General features: G+C 45.4%; 1 long non-coding RNA gene across 1 annotated transcript; it reads right to left on the bottom strand.

Moving 5' to 3' along the window:
• Positions 1 to 7,687: 7,687 nt before the first annotated feature.
• LOC109549320 (uncharacterized) lies at positions 7,688 to 9,707 on the bottom strand. The gene is made up of 3 exons (XR_002175593.3): positions 9,619 to 9,707; positions 8,354 to 8,568; positions 7,688 to 8,253 (listed from the first exon to the last, which is right to left on the bottom strand). It is a non-coding gene; the product is annotated as an uncharacterized lncRNA (long non-coding RNA).
• Between the last annotated feature and the right edge of the window lie 6,568 nt (positions 9,708 to 16,275).

Genomic DNA, 16,275 nt, shown 5'->3' with positions numbered 1-16,275 from the left:
TTTAAAAATGATAATACTGTGTTTTTTAAAAAATTCAAACAAGTGACAGTGGGATTATTTATGAACAGATCATTATACCTTATTTCTATTTTTTGGTAGGTTGAAATGGTTATTTTATTAACATATTTCTATATAATAAATCAAGTTTAAAAAATATGAATGTAATAAAACTATAAATTCTTACAAAGTTAAATTACAGTTCAAGCAGAAAGTAAGAGCAGTATAAATCTGAACTTTGAACAGTGAGTTCTTAATATAGAGTCCAATCTGAATTTTATTTATTTATTTTGCGGTACGCGGGCCTCTCACTGCTGTGGCCTCTCCCGTTGCGGAGCACAGGCTCCGGACGCGCAGGCTCAGCGGCCGTGGCTCACGGGCCCAGCCGCTCCGCGGCATGTGGGATCTTCCCGGACCGGGGCACGAACCCGTGTCCCCTGCATCGGCAGGCAGACTCTCAACCACTGCGCCACCAGGGAAGCCCCCCAATCTGAATTTTGTAACAAAACAAAACAAAAGAACAATCCTAGTACTTATACATAGCGAAAGTTAGAAAGGAAATACAGGAAAATGTTTAATTCTTGATTGTGCGAGTATGTGTACATTTTGAGGGTTTTTTTCCCCTTATGCTTTTAAGTATTTCTCAGATTCATTTCAGGAACATATGTTACTTCAGAACTAGAAAAGCCTTATTCATTTAAAAGAAAGAAAGAAAGAAAGAAAAAACAATTTGATAACTTGGATTAAATAAATTTTCATTTAGATTTGTTAAATTGGTATTTTATTTATCATCCCAAAGCTTATTAAAACAGAACCAACACAGTCATATGGAGCTAACTCCTAAAACTGATAAACCTGAGCATATATTTTTTGCCATTAGACTGTAAAATTGGCCACTTATAATTACTAAGAATTGAGTGTATAAAACTGCTAATGTTTAATTTGTCTATCTTACCTGGAGTTCAATTTCAAGTAACAATTTTGACAAATTATCAACTGACGTAATGTTTCTTGGCTTAAAGATGGATTTGCATTATTTTATTGCTTGGAATATCATAGTTATTAACATGTATTTTAACATTAAATCACCCATTAGCAATGGAATAATATTTCTGAATATAATTTCAGGAAGGAGGCATAAAATAATGTTTCAAGCCATTTACTTTTAAGACTACAAAATTAAATAGGAGTTGAGTTAAATGTAATCAACACATTGATAGAACTCCAGGAAGGCAGTAAGTAAGCAAAGTTTTCTACTTTTATTACATGTCAAAAAGTGTTTCAAAGAAAAAACTTAGACCACATTGACCTATCAAGAAAACTTTTCCTTTCCCCTTGATCTTAGTTTTCCTGGAATCATTATTCTCCGTTTAGAGATCGATCAGGATTTTACTAATGTAGTACTTGGAAACCTCTTTTACTTCTGCGCTGGAGGATTAGGAGTTGGAGAAATCAAACGTGTCATTTGTCTTCTAGTACGGAGATCCACCCAGAATTTAGGGACGGGATGCTATATATTCGTTATTGCTATAAATTTTAATTTCTGCTTAAATGAAGCCCCGCAAGCCCGCCAAAAGAAAGCAGCCCTTTCTTCCGTCTTTACTTTATGAAATGGCCTGAGAGTAATCTAAATCAAGGAACAAACGCCCCCAAATTTTAATTTTCATCTAACTATGGTAATTATTTGGATTGGCCAAAAAGTTCGTTCGGGTTTTCGCTGTTACAGACGAACTTCTTGGCCAACCCAATACTTTTCTGATAGATGTGGAAATGTTATCCAATATTAACGCACAGATGGTATTTAAAAATACTCAGGTTCCTGGGATCCGTGTTCGTCCTTTGCTCTTCCAATTATTTGCCACCTGACATCTTTTTTCATGAGTCCTCAAAAGGTTAGTCTATGTTCAGTTGGACATAAAACAGAAGGGAAATTTTTGTAAAATAAAAAAACACAACCCCCAAACAAATAAATCACACGAATAATTCTCTTATTTAAAAAATGTCAACCGAGTATCCCTGGGGTATATCACTGTTGGAAACAATTTTAACGCTTGCATCATTCACAAGCAATTCACGAACGCTCACCCTGCAAGAATTTTCCACCCTTTCTTGGCTTTTTACACACTTCAACTCGGCTTTCTGTAGCTCCACTAGTGGAAAATTAGGGAGACAGGTAATTCATAGCAAAGACAAAAATGAATTCTGGTGAAAGAGTAATTTATCACAAAAAAATTTTTCCCCCTCACGAAAGGCCACGGGGAGCCGCGGACCTTACGCAAATTCAAAGGAAATTTTCTTTTTGGATGTATTGGTAATGTCTATTTATTTCATGGTACACCCCTGAATGACTTGTAAAAATAAACGAAAAGACCCATTTAGAAATACGTGATTTCCTTTAAACGGTGAATTAAAACGAATCTTTCCAGAAAACCGTTTGTTTTTCTAAGCTCTTGGCGGAAAGCTGGGCGAGGCTGGTCGGGATCCACCCCCCGACCCGCCCACACACCCCAGGAAGAGGGGCGGGGCATCCGTTCTCGAGTTACAGCGAGAATTCCGGATGCCCCCCTCCCACCCTTTATGCGAAATGAGCCCGTGCTGCCTTCATTAACCCAGCCAATGACCAAACGGCATCCCGCCCCGCAGGAGGTGGAGCCGCGGGGGCGGAAGCAAGGAGGTAAACGCAGTCCCACGTGTTACGGCTCTCCCCGCCTCTTCCTCATCCCCTCCCTCCCCCCGCCCTAAATCGGCCCCTCCCACCCAGTTTAGTTCTCCCCGCCCCGGGAAGAGGCGGGGAAGCAGGCGGAGCGAAGAACGCTCGCGGTCTTTCATTTACATGCAGCCACTCTATTGGCTAAGGCTGGCTACGAGCGGAGGAAGGAGGGGCGGAGGAGTTGTCAAAGTGAACTTCACGGATTGGCTTAACAGTACGACGACGTAAAAGAGGGCAGTCTAAGCAAACGAAAGCGCCTGGCAAATGCGTCTCCTCCCTCTTGCCCCACCTAGTTGGGAGCAACCCAATGAAAGAAGAGCCTGTGAGGCACATTTTCTTGAATATTTAAATGAGAAATCTAGAACTCTAATTATTTGAATATTCACGAAGAGGCGGGGAAGTGTAGCGTGTCCCCCGGAAACGCTTCTGATTGGCTGGTTTTCTCAAGCTTTAGCTTCTGGAAACACGCTTGCCTCTCACCGAACAATTAAATGATTGCTGCATTTTTTTTCCCTCAAAAGCGCCATGTCATATACACCTACTTTTTTTCTCGGAAATTGATTTCATGTGTGGTCCGACTGGCTCAACTTTGTCACTCTTTCGCTCTCAATATATTTTATTTTTTGTAACTCAAGTTCCATTTTCATCAATTTTTAAAATGCAAAGTTGTGGGACAGATGGAAACAATTAGAACCTCGCTCTGCTGATGTGTATAATCTTATTAGTTTAATGGGTCACAGGGCGCAGGACCCATTTCCTATGGATCAAAGTGAAAACCAACACGGTTAATAACCTATTTTGTTTTAGAACCACATCGGATCGGGTTCCCTCTGTCGGCCGTGGTAATGACAATATTAAGAGATCTTGGGTTGCCTTGAAGTTTAGAGGGCAAATGGAGTCATTGAAATATTCTGGCTTAAAAACGCATTAATATTAACACCAGGTAGCCGTTTGCCAGTTCCCTGAGTTCTCTTGAGTTTATCACAATGGCATGGTTATTAAAGGATTTCAGTATCGCTTGTTTTCATATGTTGCGTTAAAGCAGGCGAAAACTCGTGGCTAGTTCGCTGCTAATTATACCAGCTTCTCAGATTTCGTCTATTCAGGCCCAACATAAGGCTTCGGAGCTCTTGGTGTAAATTGCAACTTATGGCTTCTTAATGATTTTTTTTCCTTTATCTGTAGGTGGTGGTCACAAACTTTTTTCAAAACTTGATTTTCAAGAAGTTAAAGAGCCCCACAACTGCTACCCAAAATTTAACTTTCCATTTGAGGGAGTTCTAAGGCCAGTTCGCAGATCCCTAAGCATCCGTGGACCCTAGTTAGCAATTCATGCCTTAAGGAAATGTTTTTCATATTTTGGGTTGTGTTTGAGTGTGTTTTTCCGAGGCAAAAATATAATCTTCCAAGCACGTAGGGGTTGGGCCGCGGCCTCTCTCTTCGTGCAAAGGCCCCCTTTGGAAACCCCCCCTCAGTAACTTCTCACCCCAATAAATTAAGTGCAGCCACAGTGTGGTCCATTACCCGGGAGTGTGAGGTGACGGCGCCTGTCAAAGGTGGCCGGCTGAATACAGACCCTTAAATATTCCTACAGATAATAAATATCTGTGCAAGAAACGGATGTAAATAATAGGTTCCTATTCGTTTAGAAAGCTCTGAAGTACAGCAATGAAATAACGCATTGCAGACTTGATGAATGCTCCCAAGTTCTTCACAAAGGTGGGGAGGCATGTCTTGGAAATATTTTGCCCTGGGCCTGGAGGCCCGGTGCAGAGCTCTAGGCACTGAGGACACCAGCACCTCTGCGAGTTCCTCAGCGGGGCCTCTAGGAATGTAAATACTACGAGTTTAAACAGGCCGGGGCCCCGGAAAGTGCGAGCAGTGCTTATTAGCAAATCATTTTAATTCCGAAGCTGTCGAGAGAATATCTGCTCTCCCTTTACCGCGCGGGGCTGGGATTGCTAAGAGAGGGGCTGGGATTGCTAAGAGAGAAAGCTGTTCTTATCATTCTCTTCTTGTGAGTTAGGAAACAGTGTCTTTGAGTCCTGGGCTCCGTATTCATAGTTTCTGGGGTGAATTCACACACGTGCCCAGAGGCAAAGGCCACCTTGCACCCTGGGGCTGCAGGCGCTCCCTTCCCGGTACTCGCTGCTGTGTTCAGAAACCAAAGTTGAAAAGCGTGGAGCACACTGCAAGGAAGTCTGACATCTGGGACAGACGTGGCTACTCCATCCATGGCCGTGACGGCCCCGCAGATAAACCCTGAAGGCCTTTTTAAAATTTGCCCTTGAATTTTATTATTTTGGTGCTTAATCTTTAAATCTTTAAACATGCATCAACATATCACAGTCCCCCCACCTTTTTTGAGGGGGTTATATCTCTCTTAAGGTTCTCTATGCCTTTAACTTTATTTTGGGAAACTATTATTCCCCCCCATTGGGGATAATGATCAAATCTCCAATCTGTTATTTCCTGGAATTTAATCCTGCTTTTACTTATGGATCATAAAATATTTAAACCGTTAAAAATGTATCCAGCTCTGAACAACTTTAGAGTTATTTTAAGCTTTTAAAAATGGAAATATAATCCTGGTGTGTGTGTGTGTGTGTGTGTGTGTGTGTACCTTATTATAGACAGACCATGTTAATCTCCCTTCCACGGAAAAAAGAACATTTACATGTGTGAATCCAAGTAATTATTCATCTATGATAATTAATTCTAACAGGCTTGATTTTTCGTTTTCGAATACACTTTTTTTTGGTATCTAATATTCAGGGACAATAACAACATTAAAAAAAATCTTCCGGTGTAGTGAAGGGACCTGGCTTAGGTCCAACAACAGATACCCTTTCTTATTTTCTTTTTTGTTTTCTTTCTTTCCTCCCCCCCCCCCCCTTAGTCAACAGTCTCCTTCAGTTGTTTATTTTAGCCTGGTGAGCCCAAGCTGTAAACTCCACGTAAACCAGGGGTCGGTTTTGAGACACTCGCGTCCCTCTCGGGATATGACACGCTTAAAATTTTGTTTACTTATTGTTACTGCTGGGAACGTGGGCCCTTGTGATGAAGACCTTCCTGGCCTTCCTGGGCAGGTCTGCTCCCTAGCTCCACCGCGATGGCTTTTATTTAGGGAGGGCTAGCCTGTGGATTCAGGTGATATTTCCCTCAATCTAAGAGTCAACTGCAAGGTGCTTGGTCCACACCTGGAGTTTTCCGCGCGGAAAAGCCGGCAGAAAATCCTCGACTTGATTTTTACCATCACACCGGGATGGCCCCCTCCGGACTGGAGGCGGACCCTTCACCGCTTCCCCGGCGCTCCTGGCCCAGCGGTGCCACTAGCGCGCTGTCCAGCGCTGAGTTACAGGCCTCGATCCAGCCAAGATCAGAGGCTGCAGGACTCGCTCGGCTTTCAAGGGGGCTCTACTACCGGAAGTCATTTGATAAATCTGAGTCAGGCCTTTCCAATCTTTACTGCTCGGCAGAGCATTGCAAATCTCTAAACACGCTGTAACCTTCTTGTAACAGTGCTCTAGACACACTTGAAGGTTGGGTTTTATTTTAGGGCCCAGCGGAATGGAAGTGGCCACTTCAGGGGCCCCCTCTGTGGTCGGGCCCGCTCCCTTTCCAGCGTCTTCCCGAGACCATCTCCTCCTCCAGTAAGCCGATTCCCGCGCATCCACCCGCCCACCCAGCCCCAGGAGCCCTTCTGCCCCGGGAGGCCGCCGACGACCTCGGGCTGGAGGATCACCCCGCGCCCCTGCAGCGGGCGATGGGGAGAGAACCTCTCGGGAACCGAGCAGGACCGGCGGGGGTGGGGCGGGTGATTTATGGCCCTGATCAACTTTTTAGGAAGCAGAAATTAACCTGAAGGGGATTAGGCTCGAGCTTTGAAGTTCACGGTTTTGTTTTCCTTCAACTCAGCCCTGCGATCAAATAGTTCTTAGTTCCTTTTACCCGCCGCCTCCTCCTCCTCCTTGGGTCTCTCATCACCCCACTCCTATTCCCCAGCAACGCTTCCTGCACGGATTTTCGTAATTTCAGGTAGAAATATCTCCAGACCAGCGACTGAAGTTCCTGACTGTGACCTAGCCATCAGAGACACTGTCTGTCCACATCCCTGACTTCTTGGAATCATGTTTTACGTTTGAAACTGCCATTTGTATTTGGAGGTCGGGAGTAGCAAATTTGTATCCGTTTTTTCCTTTGCTCTTTCCCGCTTATTCTACCCCTGGTGACTGGTATTCCCCCGCAGAGCAAAAGTGCAGCCATTGTAGGGGTGGTCGGCGGCTCCGTGGGTGACCGCTAACTTCTCAGCGTGTTCTGCAGGTATTGTGGGTTTGTAGATTCCTCCCCTTGTTGGCCCGAAAATTCAAATACAAACTTGAATGATCTGCCTTGCCGCCCTGCACTCTTACCTTGGCCCCCTTTATTCCATACCCCCAGACTCCCCTCCCCCGCAACTGCAGGTTTCCAAGGGGAATCTGTCTCCTGCGGTTCTTTCCCGCAGGCGCCTGGTGAAAAGGCAATTTCCTTGGGGGTGTGGTTGGGGCGAGAGAAAAACAGAAACCAGGATTGTTTGGGGCCTGAAACCATCCAAGTTTTATTGCATCCGCTACAAAGTCAACTAACTCTTAATGAGCATCCAAGCGGAAAAAGGCCGAGGTTTACTCCTTGTTAAGGCGGGGGGGAGGTTGGGGGGGATACTTTGCGTATTTCTTTCTCTTGTAACACCTTACCGAGAGGCTCTTCCCAACGTCAAGAATACAGACACGAAAGTGGAAGGCATCAGGTTTCAGCTCCCTGAGTGATCGAAGATCATTCGGCCACGAGGACCTTCGAAGTTGGCCCTGTCTACAGCTTGTAATGAAAAGGATAATCTGTCTTGCAATAAAAAAACAGGACCCACACAAACAAACCCGGCATCCAACTACCTTCCCCTGCGCCTCACTCTTCCCTAACAAGGGCCAGTGACAAATATTGCCATCCAGTTCCACCCTAAAAAGAGGAAGCAGTAGATCTTCCTTTTAATAACTTCCCAAAGTGTTACAAATAATAAAAGGGACGCATAAATCATCGCGGGGGCGGCTGAACGTGGACCACGGAAGGATTTACCCCTCTCAATCCTTGACTTTCAACCGCGATCTCATTGGCTGCTTCCTTGTAGCCCGGCCCCCAAATCCGCCCTCTTATTGGTCCATCAGGCGGGGTGACGCACGGAAAGGGCGTGGGGTCGGTAGGGGCCGGAGTCCATCAGCGCGCATGCACCTTATGGCGCGAGCGTGTGATTGACAGCGAGGGGGATGTGCGCGCGTGCGCGTGCGTAGTGCGTGTGCGTGTGCGTGTGTGTGGTGGTGGTGGTGGGGGTGATGGTGGTGTTAGTGGTGGCGATGAGCGGTCGAGTTGAAGCTGCTTCTGCCGGTTCGGTGGCTGCAGTCCTCTTTGCGGGCATTTTCCGCAGAGTCAGAAGGGCTGACAGTTACAGACCACGCACTTACCGGCTCGGGAGACCGTCTGGAAGCGATTTACTGAGGAGGGTCTCCAGCAGCAGGCTAATTGGGGAAGGAGTAAAGAGAAGTAGAAGGCATGCATGCTTTACTGGGTCTGAAGAAGATAGTCAGAAATCCTGAAAAAGAGATTTAATTTTACTACCTTGTCGATTTGTGCGTTCCTTGTAAAGCACACACTAAATCATGCTTCATATCAAAGCCGAGCCTTCATATGCACCGCACACCCCACTTCCTCTCAGATTGACACAGACCGGTTTGGTCCCTCTGCACACGGGTACACACGTCTTAGCTTCCTGTAGTTATGCAAACCAGCAATCCAGGGCGAACTTTCAAGACCCGGAACACTGTGATCCTTAACTGGAAGAAAGTCAGAAAAAAGAGGAGTAAAGAAACGAAGAAGAAAAGAAAACTAGAAATATGTAGCAACCAGTAAAACAATAGTGTCAAAGATAGTGAAGGAAAAACCCGTTGGCTATTGAATGTAAAATTTGAAATTAATTTCCCAATCCGGTCAATGCCGTAGAAGCAACTCCAGTTTATTGCAATGCTTGTTGTTAACGCCTCGTACAAAATTCTTCAGAGGCGAGGGCTGGCTTAGTGGAGAGGAGAAACGTTTCTCCGTTGCCCTGTTGCTGCCAAATTCTGGTTTCGGAGAAGTTTCTTCGGCGTGCTGGAGCTGGGGAGGAGGCTGGAGAGTGTTTTCCTATTACAAGGTGTTATGTCGTTGGTTCGTGTTTGCACATATTTTAGGGAGATAATAAATGTCTCATAGCTCTGCACATATTTTAAATTACACTAGCCCTAGCTGAATTTTGTAGCTGGCAAATCAAAGCTTCGGTTTTACGAATTCTGAAATTTAAAACTTGCAATTACCTCTTCGCGGGCCCTGAGATTTTTTTCTTTTGTTTTTATTTTGGGGTGTGTGTGTGGGCGGGGGAGAAATGTACAAATACAAGTATTACAAAATCTCCATTCAAGTACTCTCCTGTCTGTGAGTGCACGGTAAATAAATTTTAAAAGCAGAGTGGTGGAAATATATGACTGTTAAAAGCAAAATAACGTTCTTTTAAATGCCCCCCTTGGTGCATTTTTTTCTTTTGAAGCAGTGCTTTCAGCCTGCCTAAGATTGAATGTAGTGTTTTTACATCCTCACAGTAATTTTATTTAGAAGCCCCATGTTCACCTTTAATTTTAAAATTATCATTTATGACACGAAATTATTAGCACCCATATTCTCTTAGCGTTTCAATATGCTTTTTACTATTTATGTATATTTTAAAACAGCAACCATTAAATAAAATTAGTAAACAAGGCTTTGATAGCTGCTTATTTTTGTTTAATCGAATGTCTGTTTTATTAGATAAATATACACTTAAATTTATTTTGAAATAAAGAGCAAAATAATACTTTTCTTTCGCTTTGCTAGAACAAACTGATTTTTCATTCTTCTCCGTCCGATTCTTTCCCTTCAGCTGCCACAGTCGACTGAAAAGCTCCTACGGACCGGCCGACTAGTATGCAAATTTCAGATGATTGACACGTAGGGTAGAAACCAATCACGCTGTAGTAGGTTGCTGATTGGTTGACAAATATTTGACGTAATATTGACGTTTTAAAAGACTAACATCCAATCAAGGCAATTCATGCAAATAAAGGAAGGAATCAGATTACTAGCTGCCGGGGAGACTTAAGCGCGCCCTCACGTGTTCAGTGGTGGATATTGCACAGATGCCTGCACAGTGAATAAACGCAGCAAAATATTCAACTCCACAGTTCGCCTTCACCGTTCCCAAACTTCTATGTTACTGGAATATAATCATCCGTCTTAAAAAACCAAGAGTTTTGTCGTGCACATATATGATAGTTTAGATTAGAAATCTATGCTATGTAACTGCGGACTTCCAGCGCACACAATTTCCCTCTCCATTTTTACCAACACAGGGAATCTCTGTCTTTAAATTTATCCTTGGAGAGGGAGGCTGTTTTCCCCCTTGATTTCAAAAGGACGAGATTTACAAAGCCTTTCCAGGCACAGATGGTCGATAAATTTAGCTCCTTCAGCGAAATTCCGCATGGCACCGCCAGATGGCACAAGGATCGCCTTCCAATCTCCGTACCAACCCCACCCCTGTACTCCGTAAGTAATTTAGAAAAATTGAAAACCAAACACTTTTATATTTTATAGCCAAATGAAGTGAGAAGGTACTGGCACTCTTGAGGAGCTACATATTATGAAAATAAGCCTTGTTGGTTGTTGCTTTAATGTGGAACTTCCTCTTGAGATTTTACCCAAGAAAGTTTGCGAGGAAAATACTCATGCAGTGAAAGTGTTTGCAAAAACATTTCCTTAAAGCAAAGTGTGCACCAGAAGCACAGCACTACGCGAGTTAAAGAGGTAAGAGTAAAAGGCGTAAGAAGTGTTGTGTGCAGGGCTTCTTAGGGATTAAAATGAGATTGAGGGTGAACCTAAACTTCTTACCGAATGATCTTCCGTAGCAGAGCTTGGCTAGACCAGTGGGGCCGAGGTTGGATCAAGCTGCTGTTAGAGCAGCGTGGCTTTTTTGAAGGGTTCTTTTTGGCGTCCCAATTACAGATAGAGACTTTCTTTCCATTCACATGTCACTGTAGTCGGAGGCAACGCCTTTGTTTTGCCAACCCGGGCAGTGGCTTTGGGGATGGGACCCTGGAAAGTATTGACCTCCACTTCTTATGCCTTCGTCTTTATGAGTATATACGTTTTTCTGTTTGGGTTTATCAGGAAGAGGGGTGTTCGTGCTGCCCATAATTCAAGGCCAGACTTAGAGCTAATGGTATTTGCACAGGGGAGAAGGGAAGAAAGAAGAAAATACCCAAGAAAGCCCATTTACAAGTTGATGCTCTCTTCCTGGGAAGCTTCAGGTTTTCTTCTCTCATTTATACAAGCAGGACAATTGTATTTTTGCTTTCGATCATTCAACCCCATAATCTTGCATTTTAGAATTGCAATCAGCAGTTCAAAGTAGATCGTAAGTTGGCATATTTATTATCTTAGAAAATCTTTCTGAAAATAGCCATTAAGCCTTCACCTTACAAAAAGGAGGATTCATTGAGTTTGTTGCTTACGCTTTGTCTGTTGACTTTTGTTTCAGGAGAAAGTAATGGTTAGGGTGCCCAGGTGAACTCACGTCTCGCTTGACATCCTAAATATGGGTAACTGTCTGACCTAATACCATATCCTTAGTGTCTGCAGAGCAAGAATCTGCACCAACTCCCGTTTCTAGTGATCAAACTGTCGGTAGGAAAACTCATCACACCCAGCCAAGTATACGTACAAAAATTGAATAAAATGCTTTAGAACTACCACTTCGGATTTCTTAGTTCAAGTTGAAACCATACGTTTATTTCACTATTTGCACATCACCCCCTGCCCCCCGCCCCAAGTGAAGTTTGATCAGAGAGCATCTTACAGAGGCTAAAGGAAAAGCCGAACTTTTAGGGAGTGCTTATTTCTCTGAGGTAGTAAGAATGATGAGTAGAGGCAGAGAACTCAGCAACGAAACTCTCGGGCCATTTAGAAGAGAACCTTAAGTTTCTAAGCACAGTCTCGCTGCTCTCTTAGTGCTCATTTTCTGCGCTGCAGAAAAAGGAGCAAATTGTGTTTAAACAGAGGTGGAGCCTAGGGGCTCTCCAGGATTCTCCGGGGACCTCCAGGAGCTAGCAGCTCCTCTCCCTAACCTCTGTGTCTAAGTTTCTTTTACCTCCCCCCAATAAAAGCGGACCCAAAGGTGCTAATTTGGCGCCCCGCGTGCGGTGGGACCGCAGCTTTCGGGAGCTGGGCCGGCCCGCATGCAGAATGCCCGCGAACTGCGCGAAGGGCGCGCGGGGCAGCGGTCCCCGGGGGCGAGGGTCGCCCAGCTCTCCCCGGAGCTCAGTTCCCGACGAGAAGGTGGGCAGAAGGCGGGAAGCTGAGTGGCCGCGGCCTCCGCGGCCCAGCCCGCGCGGGAAGTGGAGGCTGGCGGTCCCCCTGGCCCCTGCGCCAGCGCCTCTCCCCTTTCAGGGCCTCTTCCGGGCTGAGCCTTGGGAGTCGGTTTCCCCGGTCGCAGAGATTTCGCTCGAGCCCGCCCGGCGAGGCTGTAAATTACCCTCCCCGCCCAGACCCCCCCGGCCGCCCTCCGGAGCCGGGGCGGGGGCGCGGGGCCGCCGGGGGGCGCGGGGTCCGGCTCGCAGCCACCCGAGGCCAGCGGCCGCAGCTGGATCGGCCACCTCCAGCACGGCGGCGGGGGTTAAACGCCGTGAATCAATCAATCAGCCCACGCAGCCCTCCCCGAAACCCGGAGCGCCGCCCGCCGGGCCTGCTTTGTGTCTGGCCCGCCTGCCTGCCCGGGGCCTGGGAAGCCGGGCCGGGCCGCTGCGGGGTCCGGGGGGCGCGGCGCGTTCCCACCAGCGGCCGAGGTGGCCTGAAAGCCACCCTATCTTGTCCCACCCGGTAACGGGGACAATTCAGGCCTAGGACAACTATGTCGCGCCGCTAGCCCCCTCCTTTGATCACTCCCTCTTGTCTTCCAACAGAATAAGGCCTACTCTCCTCAATCTTTCGCGGCAGCTTGAACCCCCAAGCCCTGTCATCCCCAAAAGAGCAGCGTGGCTGGGATTACGGAGATTAGTCCATAGCAACCAGGAACCCCGAGCAAGTCATAGTATCTTTCTGGGCTTCAGGTTCCCGTCTGTTTTAGTACCTGCATTTTTTGTCCAGCTCTAATGAATTTTTGTTTGGGGGTGGAGAAGCCTGAACCCCTTTGGCTGGGTGAGTTTCCAGAAGTTCCCTTTCCCCCTATGTTTATTTTTCCTGCAGCCCCCTCCCTCCCGACACCCCGGCTGGCACCAGGGCGTCCCAGAGAGCTCCTCCGGCCGCCAAGGGCGGGACCCTGCAACCTTTGAGGAGCTGAGCCCTTGGCCATGTTTGTTTCGGAGATGCCACCAGGGGGCGATAGAGCCCAAGGATAGAGCAGCAAGGCTCCACAAGGTCTTTCCGAAAGTTTATCAAACTCGGAGTTGATTCCTTTTTCTATTTGTGTGACTTGTAAATGACGCAGAGTTATTTCTTTTAAGATTCCATTTGGTCATCAGCTCTGGATGCAGTCTGAGATTCATGGGGAATCAAGTACAAAAGCATTAATGAGAAACAGACTTGTACACCCCCAAGACCCAGCGGCCCAGCAAAATGCAGTGGAACGTGCGAAGTACTAACTTTAAATGCAAAACTCTGGTTCTGAGACTGAATACTCAGTGGGCTTGCAGGCTCTGAGAAAGCGATGGAGGCAAAGGCCAGAGGCATTGAAACAGCGAGGACACACAGTAGTGGATATTTTCCTAATTTTTTTTGCAAACATTGGGTTCATTTTGGGATCCTGAGTAGGGGGTAGGCTGATGGGGTGGGAGAATGCAGAAGGAAGCAATTGAGAGAGAGACCTTCTCAGGCTGGGGGAGGAGGTGGGGATGGCTTAGGTTAGAGAGACCCAGTGCGGCGACGTTCGTAAATTCTGGAAAGTTTCTGTCTGAGTACAAAAGGGAAGAGCCACATCCTGGCCCCTGTCTGCGACTGCCCTGTCGGATAGTTCTTTCATTTGTTTGCTGCAAATGTATTACAATACGGATTACCGGGGCCTTAGAGCAAACTGGGACTTGTTCACTGCAAACAGCCAAAGGATCTTCAAGAGAAAATGTGTTAGGCTGGAATAGCATCTTTCCCCACATGTGCAAGCCTCTTGGATTGTGTTTGCTTTCAAAGTCCATAAATGTTTTTATTAAACTGTATCTTTCTTGTGGCCCCTACACATATAAAGTATTCTCGGCGTATGTAATCGCTTCCATTTTGGTCCTCCTTTAGGGAAACTTTGTAACTCGGCAGTAAATATTTGCTCTAGGGTGAACCTTGGCAAGCCAGAGCTAAAGCCTAAAATCTGGTTTCACTGTATGTGTTTGTGTGCATGCGTGTATGTTTTAACAGTGTATGTATATATATTGGAAAATTGGCGGGAGAGCTTGGTATTTTTACTTCTTTGCTGCACATGGGGAGGTATAATGACTGTAATTACTTGGATGACATTTAAAAATTAACAAATTCTCTTTCAGATTCGATTCTTCCTTGTGTGCCGCCAGCCCCCTCTCCCCCAATCATGTCAATTAAATGTTCTTACAGTGTCACCCTTTATAACACCCTTTAATGTAGTGATTTTGGAGGTATATTTTAAAGCAATTAAATGTAGTTTTGGCTTCCTAAATTATGCCTTAATAATAAGAATGTAAAAATATCAAACAAATCATGATCTTTATTGTTCTTTTCGTGTTTATAGTTTTATTTCCTTTAACGTTTTAATTTGTAAGCCGTGCCAAAAAATTTCAGGGAGAAAAATGAAGACAGCTCAGTAATATGGCGCAGATGGAGTTAGAATTTTGGATTCTCATCCCTGGAGGAAAGTTTGAGTTGAAGCTCTTCCTCTGTAAAGAAAGGGACTTTAGTTTTATGAAGACGTTGAATCTGCTGAGGTTGATTAAAGAGAACTCCACGGAAAATTATTTTAAAATATGAACACTGTAGACGAGGGCTGCGTGTTAGTCATCTTTGAAGGAATGATCAGAGTCATTAACTCAGTTCAGCCTCACGAGCCTGGGTAGAGTGACTGAAGTCTGCGGATTCCGGGGTCTCCCGCCTCACTAACAGCTGAGGTCCACCGCCATCCAAAAGGCAGTCTCTCCTTTCTTCCTTTCCTTTTGTTTTTCTTTTAAACAACAATAGAAGCTAATGGGAGAAGGCTTTCACATGTGGAAAATTCAGTTATGTGTTTGTGTGCACCCGTGTATGCGCTTTCCTTCTGTCCTGGAGGGGATGGGATCACAGGTTTGTCTTTTCTGAGAGCGCCTCCCTGTGGAAGAATATAACTCATTGCTTCTGGGTGATGGGGACTGTACCGACAGGCCATGCTTTTTGTTTCTTTTTCCTTTTCTTCATCCCCTTGCCTCCAGCATTGCAAAAATAGTGTGTCATCTGCTCCTCATGTTGATGGTCAGGGTTTTATTTATTCTAATGACCGCTGCAGAGAGAGTATGCAGCTCTGAGCAGAGAGAACAAGGCCCCCTAGGTCCACGTTTGCTGTGAGGTGGGCTGGCGGTTGAAGTTGGAGTAGCCTTTGGCCAGAGAGCCGAATACACACCTCCCCCTCCCATGAAAGCATCGTCCCTGTATAACATCATGTGGGTTTGAGTCAGTCTCTGGAGGACCTGCTTCTCAGAGTTTGGTTTGGCAGTTCAGGCAGATATAATCCTTCCTTTCATATTTTCCCTGCCCTTTTGAAGAGCAGTCACTTTCAGTTTCCTCACACCAGGGACACTTTGGGAGATGGCCTCGGACCCCATGGAGGAAGTCCCTTTGGCTTGGCTTTTTGGGACCTGGCAATATTTGAGGTTGTCCCAAATGGGGACTGCACCCTTTGAATGAAGTGTTACACAGATGTGTGATTGAAACCATGGGAACGGAGGCTGTCGGTGCAGATGTTGGGGAGTTAGAGAATTCTGAGATGTGTGTCAGTCTGAAGAAAGGCAAGATTTCCTTTAGGTGCAGCACGTGAGTGCAGTTGTCCTCGAATTGGCCTCGATTCATCCACCCTTGGAAATAACTAGTTATCTGACCACTGAAAGTGTAATAGAACTTAAACCAGGGGCAGGGGAATACATTTTATGGGGACTGTAGATGAGGCTTGGGCAAGCAATCTATGCATATGTGCATCCTGTGTCTTAGAAAGATGGTAGATGGAGAATTGAATCACACTTTGGCAGAATTTTCCTTTTTAGATCATTTAAGTCTAATAGAAATATCATGTGAGCTACATAAGTAATTTTTCATTTCCTAGAGACCACATTTTAAAAAGTTAAAAAGAAACAGATGAAATTATTTTAATATATTTAATTTAACTCAGTATCTCCAAAATATCCTTTCAGTGTGTAATCCATATAAAATTATGGCTGGGATGTTTCACATTCTCTCTGTCTTTTTCTCCCCACATTTTCAAATAGCTGGTGGGTACTTCA

This window comes from Tursiops truncatus, chromosome 9 (assembly GCF_011762595.2).
Source record: "Tursiops truncatus isolate mTurTru1 chromosome 9, mTurTru1.mat.Y, whole genome shotgun sequence".
NCBI classification, from domain to species: Eukaryota; Metazoa; Chordata; class Mammalia; order Artiodactyla; family Delphinidae; genus Tursiops; species Tursiops truncatus.
The sequence above is the reverse complement of the archived record's forward strand: the minus strand, read 5'-3'. Positions and strand labels throughout refer to the sequence as shown.